The 7,306-nt window shown below is 39.7% G+C and overlaps 1 protein-coding gene across 4 annotated transcripts in view; it reads left to right on the top strand.

The window, feature by feature from the left end:
* The window catches only part of DAAM1 (dishevelled associated activator of morphogenesis 1), a 3,124,549-nt gene that overhangs the window by 896,258 nt on the left and 2,220,985 nt on the right, over positions 1-7,306 (top strand). The window lies entirely within an intron of this gene.

Below are 7,306 nucleotides of genomic sequence, written 5' to 3'. Positions count from 1 at the left end.
GGTGTTGGGATGAATATCCCCACAGAGTGGTAAGAGAGGAAAAAATAGATATGTTTGATAAGCTTTTTAGTTTAACTTTAGCAGTTTTATTTTGATGTAGTAGGTGTGAGGGATTAATAATTTGAATGTGAAGTAAAGGTTGGGTGGGTCTTTGTATATCCTGGAAGGGATTAGTGGTGAAGTGAGGTGATTTGAATGGCTAGAGGTGGAGCACATAATGGAAGAAAAATGTGTACAAAATTTAGTTATGTATGGTAACTTGTAAGGTGATAAAACAGGAAGAGTAAGGATGCAGTAATATTTGAGAAGTATTGTATGCAGCATTTTGTGGCCGTGGTGTGCAGTTGTTAGGGTTGTCGCCTCTCAGCAAGATATTCTCCCGTTCATCAACTGGAGCACCTTCTGTGTGGAGTCTGCATGTCCTCCCTGTAGTCGAGTGACGTCTAAAGACTTGCAGTTAGGTGTATGTATGAATGGGTGTGCCTTTTTTCCAGGTTGGGCATCGGGCTGGCAACTCTGCACCTTCAAAATCCGCTGCCATTCAGCTTACTGGAGTTCCGCTGTGGCGACCCCTATCCGGGAAAAGCCGAAAGACTTTTATTGTATGTAGCATTTTAGAGGTATGTCAGAGAAAGAGGAGCTAGAACACTGAGGCTTGAATAGAGAAGAGTGGTAGGAGTAGATAGCTGAGTGAGGTGGATGGTGTAAGTTGTGATCACTGTGGCTAGCTAGCAAATATAAGAGATGAAAGAAAGTTCAAGTACTTAAATGCCATCTGATTTAGGAATTGTCTATATTCTTGTGGCCAGCGTATGTTTATTATTTATATGTATGCCTTTAAGAGGGTGTGAAGTAGATGGAGTTTTGGGTGGAGAACAGGTCCTATAAATGTAATGCCATGAAGGGTGGCTGGGGATTTAGGGGTGGGGATGGAGCATAGCAAGAAACAGCTCCAACACCATTAGGAGGAGTATTTGTTATGCTGTCAGTGGAACACTTTTTATGTAATGGGATCTTTAGTCTAACACATTCCTTGGAAGCACAAGGGATATGGTACTGCAGACTGCAGTTACAGGGTAGAGTTGTTTAGAAGGAGTAATTTACTGCAAAACACTACTTATTTACAGCTGCGTTTTCCTAAGACAGTTACAGTTTCACAGCAAACTCAGTTTATTAAAGTTTGTGGAGAGGAGTGAAACAAAAGTAAATCTGGCTGAGAGAGCAGCAGCAGGAGTATAACCAATTACCTGAAGGAGCAAAAAAGCCAGCCAGTAATGCACTAAATATTGTTTATAGTTGTAAGCATGGGTTCTGTTGTAGGACACTGTGTTGTCACGATAATAAGACAACAGACAATAACAAGTAGAACAGCAATCCACTATAAGCCTGAAAGGAATAATTCAGTGACCTTAAGCAACATCATGATGGTACAGTCTGAGTTTCCTGCTGAAATGTATGTGTGTGGCTGAATTAAGAACTCGGGATGTGGGAGCAGTAGACAAGGTTCTTTTGTTTTTTTGTGTGTATAAGGGATGGTGTTAGAGAGAGTCCTGAATTTTAGCTGTGTGACTGCTAAGAACAGTGCAGTCTTAACCTACTCCTCCTCCTGCTCACCACCTTTCTTTCGAGCTGATCAGCACTCTTTATACTATCCCTCAAGCTTGTTACTCTCATATAATTATCTATTACCTCTCTAATATATGTCACTTGTATTACGTTCTGCTTCAAACACTAACTAAATCTTTCTTGCCTTCATTACTGTAAATGGCTCTGCTGACAGTTGTCATTGTATATTACACACTTACTGTATTCTTGATCTGTTATAGTTTTTGCTTTGGAGACGTGTATTTCTAATTGTATTGCACATGTATTGTAATGTTAATTTTTGTTATCTGTACTTTGGAGCTTTTCTCCCCAGGCCTCTGCTGAAAAAGGGCTTTGACCCAGTCAACAAATGTCAGATAATGGTAGTAGCTATAATAAACCTCACCACACCAGAGGTACTCTGGAAAAAGCTTTACTGGTGTATCCGGTACCTCGGCTTTCGCCTTCAATGTATATTTTACACACAAGCAGCACTTTTTATACAATACGTAACTGAATAATTAGCATTCATTAAATATAAATACTCCTCATTAAATTTAATTAATTAAATAATTACTATAAATCTGTATATCTAAAGAGTTCTCCAAGAAAATTTTCACATAATTTACAGTCTCCTGCTCCAGACTACATAATATATTAATTATTTATGACTTTTACAATATAAAGTACACATAGACTAGACAACAATATAATAACATGGCCATGATTTTATTGGGAGACACATTGGTGTATAAACTGTTACCTTGTAACCCAGTTAAGGAGTTTAATTGTGCATTGCTGGAACTTTTGGAGAGATGAGAGAGATTAGGCTTCCTTAATGCATCAAATGTTAAAAAAATACACATTAGAAACCCGAAAGATGTGGTATTTAAAACAATACCTAAAATGCATAAAAACATTGAGAATCCACCTGGGAGGCCCATAGTGTCAGGTAGGGGAGCTTATCTACAAAATGTAGGAATATTTTTGGACAGCCAACTGAAAGTTTATGTAACTAGAGTGACGTCACATATTAAGAACGGAAAGGAGTTGGCAGACATGGTGATAGGTATGGAATGGCCCCAGGACTACTGTTAGGCATATGTGGATGTTAATTCTTTATATACTAATATAAAGAATAGATGGGGTTTGGAAGCAGAGTTATGATGCGGGAGGGACCACGTACTGATTTTGTGATTAGATTTAGAATTTTCCCTCAAACATAACAGCTTCCGATTTGGTAGCCAGCATTTTTTCCAAAAGGAAGGTACAGCGATGGGGGCATCGTATGCCCCCACATATGCTGTCCTTTTTATGAATTATTTTGAAATTAACTATGTATATAACACAGAATTTTACAAGCAGAAAGATGTGCTGTTTAAGAGATACATAGATGATCTCATATTCATTTGTAAGGGTGATATGGATGAATTTCAAGATTTCATACAGGAGTTGCATGATAACAGGTTTGGGCTACAGTTCACACACAGTACCAGCAGGGAGAAGATACAATACTTAGATCTGGAATTCTATGTGGGTAAGGAAGGCAACATAGAGTGCCGGCCTTTCACCAAGGCTACTGCTGTGAATAATTTTCTTAGAGCGGGGACAGTATGCATGCTACACATTTGTTATCCTCACTACCGTATGGTGAATATTTGAGGATAGCAAATAATACTTCTGATCAAGGCAGGCTGGGTTATGAATTTGGAAAGGTTAGGAATAAGCTGTTAAGCAGAGGTTCTGCGGTAGCATTGTCGCCTCACAGTAAGATGCTGTCCGGTTCGATTCTCAGCTAGAGCGTCTTCTGCGTGGAGACATGCGTGAATGGGCGTACCTTCGTTGAAGGTTGTGCGACAGAGCTGGCAACTCAGTACATAAAAATCAACTGCCAATCATTAGCGGACCGGAGTTCCGCTGTGGCGATCCCTAACCGGGAAAAGCCGAAAGACACATAAGCCTGAAGTATTGAATAGGGCAGAAAACAAGGTGTTAATGTAAATGGGATTGACACACAGTAAAAGGTGGAGAGAAACAACCTGTGGAGATGAGAATAACAAATGGAATAAGGAAGGAGAACCAGATAGATTATTCTTTGTGAATAGATATTGTCCATTTTCAGAAATTCTCAAAGGGTTAATCCAGAGATTTTGACCTGTAATAGTCAATGATGAGAGCTTGGAGGACATCTTTCCTGATAGTTAATTTTTCCTACAGTAGGTTTAAAACCCTAAGGGAATTGTTGTCTATAGGTAATTGGAAACAGGGTAGGAAAGGTAGTCTCCCCTGTGGTAAGATGTAAGGTGTGTAATGAAATCAGTAATTTAGACGGAAAATTGATAAATGGTAAGATCCATGCTGTGGAACAAAATCCCGGTATATGTGAGGCAGAGCACCTCGCTGGCCTTGTTCAAGAGAAATCTTGACCAATGGATGGGAGATCGCAGATATACCCCAGGGATTACCTCAGTGTCACTGCTCGACAGAGGCACAGCAAAATAATGGGTATATTTCCCCATACTAAAGGGGTGGCGTAAGCCACAAAACTATGGGCTAGGCTTGTAAATGCCCTTGGGCAGATAGCCTAGTATGAACCTATGAACCTATAAGGCTAGGGATTATTACAATTGTGAAACCAGGGGGGCTGTTTATAAATTAGGATGTGGATGTCCCTTAGTAAAATGGTATATTGGACAGACTAGAAGGGCTGTGAAGGAGAGAGTTATGTAACATCTGGGTAATTTTAGAAGGCATAGGATGGAGAGCCCTGTTGCTGAACATTTTGTTACATGTCATGAAGGTAGTGATGCTTCTTTGTTTTACTGTGTGTTAGACAAACCCTATTTTTGTCAAGGGGATGAATTTACACAAAAACTGACACAATTGGAAACAAAAAGTATTATTAATTTTGGTACCCTTTGCCCTAGGGGATTAAATCTTGATAATAATTGTAATATGGGGTAGGGATAATAAAATGACAAAAGTTAAAAATATGTTGAATATGCATAAAAATTTTTTTCTATAAGATATGATTTCTGTGTATTTATACCATTGCACTTTCAGTATGTGCATATATATTGAGTATTAATTCAATTATGTATACATATTATATATATGTAAAGCTTAGTACAAAATGAATTGTATATTTTTTAATAAGTAATATGTGTACTTTATATTGTGAAAGGCATAAATAATGAATGTATTATATAATCTGGAGCAGGAGACTGTAAATTATAAGAAAATGTTCTTGGGGAACTCTTTAGATGTACAGATTTATAGTAATTATTTATTAAATTTAATGAGGAGTATTTATATTTAATGAATGTTAATTATTCAATTTAGTGTATAAAAAAGTGCTGCTTGTGTGTAAAATATTCATTGAAGGCGAAAGCCGAGGTACCGGATACACCAGTAAAGCTTTTTCCAGAGTATCCCTGGTGCAGAGTGGTTTATTATAGTGATTTGCGTACAGTTCTGTGTTTTTTTCTAGATAATGGCAATAGTCAAGCCTCTTTTGGTTTTGTTAGCAGGAAAGAGGGTGTTTTAATGCTGAAGTCGTGTATTTCAGCTGGAAGAGACAGAAAATATGGAAATATTACACAAGGAGAACATGGGATAAGCACACACGCAGCATATCTCAGAATTTCTGGATAAACAGAATCTTGCAGCAACCATTTCTATAGTCTGTACAAAAGCATTTGCATTCTGCTTCTTCGCAGTGATTTTATGATGACGTATGCATTTGACTATTATATACAACATTTGCAGTCTGTTAGGCTTAGTACCTGCAGTAGTCAATATACTATTACTATAGCAAAGGTATATAATGCAAAACTCGGTAAAGCATTCTGATACAAACAAGTATTAATTCAGTAATACAGTAACATTTGAGGACTACTTCCTTTAAGCTATACCCTGATATATCATGGTAAAACATTCTTATATACACAGATATTGTCTCAGTAAGTGTGTATTGTACATGACTGTTGCCAAGTCCTTAACACCAATCGCTTAACAAAGGCTGGGAGATGTGCAGAAACTACTGTTTCTGGTTTTCGCACCTTCCAACACAGTAGAAGGTAATCAGTGCTTGTATGCACTCTCAAAAATCCTTTCTCAAAATAAAGAAATCATTTGCATCTTTGCTGTTGTGTTATCCGTGGAACAATTTTATGTAATAGGGGCATTAGTCTAACACATGCTTTGGAGATCCATAACCTCAAGTTGATGTTTTCTATTTCCTATATCCCTTATTATTTTTGATGGTCATTAATAACTGACTTCTGATTGCAAGGGAGAGCTTGTTTCATAATCCTGGAATATAGTGTGTAATTTGTTTGTCATATTGTTTTCTATTGGTGTTTACATTTAGCATTAATTCCTTTATCTGGTCTGAACACCCCAGTGGTGTCTTTAAGGTGTAGACCTTCAAACAGAACCAGATCAGACTGATGCCCTTCTGTTCATATGCTGCTGTATTCATGACATCATCATGACATCAGGGAGTTTGCCTCTGGTGAACTCTCGTACGTCTCACAAAAGTTAAATGGTACCACTAGGGTGTGCGTGACGTCCCACGCGCCTCTCGGACATTGGTCGAACTTCTCTGCCTCCTGTGTGAATGCCAGCTCTGGTAGTAGCATTGCCAGTAGAAGTGTTTCTTCATCAGACTTCAGATAAGTACCTCTTAGGGGTCTTCTGTGTGTTACTCGCTACTGTTTTGGGATGCATGTTAGGTAGCAAGGTCAAGTGTAGGTGTGGAAAGCAAATTCCACATAAGGATTCATATGAGCTCTTCCTATTATAGCCCATGAACACAACCATACCACCTGTAGTATTTGTCAGGCCTTTTGTCCCCAAGACCCTCTGAAGACATCTCACAGCCTTAAAACTTTACCTTGAAAATCAGTCTCTCAAACGTCTAGCTTCTAGAATGGACCCGACGTCAGCACCCTTGGACGAGCCCCTAGTCAAGAAGGTAAAAAAAAGTAGGCCCAAACAGACTGCTGCCCCCTCCACTCCAGCCGTTGCTGTCGAGGCTAGTGAAAGCCTGGAGTCCGAGCCAGAGTCCTTGCAGCTTTCTTTGGCGGAAGGCCTGGAGGAAATTTGTCCTTTGCCAGAGGTAAAGTCCCAGAGGGAATCTCAGGTGTCTGATTCGGTCGCTGAGGGGGAATCGAGGCTCATATCTGAGGGTCTGCGTGGCGTCTGCTAAATCGTAGTATGTGAATACATAGTCTCTGATATAGTGGAGTGTCTGCTGGCATCCGGCCCTCCAACCCTCCATTGCATTTCTGAATCCTGTCCCTTAGATTACCTAGAAGAGGAAACAGAAAATGAAACCTATTTCTCAGCCTCTTCCTGCTTCACCTGCCAAACAGCTTCCGGATTAGCAGGCCTTCACCCAAGGCCTGCTCAGTCCTTTCTGGCCTTGCATCAGGGACCCGACACCTGCAAAGGCCCCTACGCCCTCCACTCCTAAGGGGCCTGCTTCAGACATGTCTTCAGCAGAAGAGGATTCATGTGATGATGAATCCTTCACCTACTCTTCTCAGATCACTTCTCTGGGAGGTTCTTCACCAGAGGAGGAGTTCAACGGCACTGATTTCCCTGGTGAGGACTTTCACCAAAATGCAAAACTTTTTCAAATGGGACAGCAGTCCGGTCACTGAGATCCAAAAGAGATACTATGAACTTTTACAACTGGAGTCTCCCAAACCTTCTG

This window comes from Protopterus annectens, chromosome 6.part0 (assembly GCF_019279795.1).
Source record: "Protopterus annectens isolate FY-2018-M chromosome 6.part0, PAN1.0, whole genome shotgun sequence".
In the NCBI taxonomy this organism is placed as follows: Eukaryota; Metazoa; Chordata; order Ceratodontiformes; family Protopteridae; genus Protopterus; species Protopterus annectens.
This window is presented reverse-complemented; position numbering and strand designations above follow the sequence as displayed.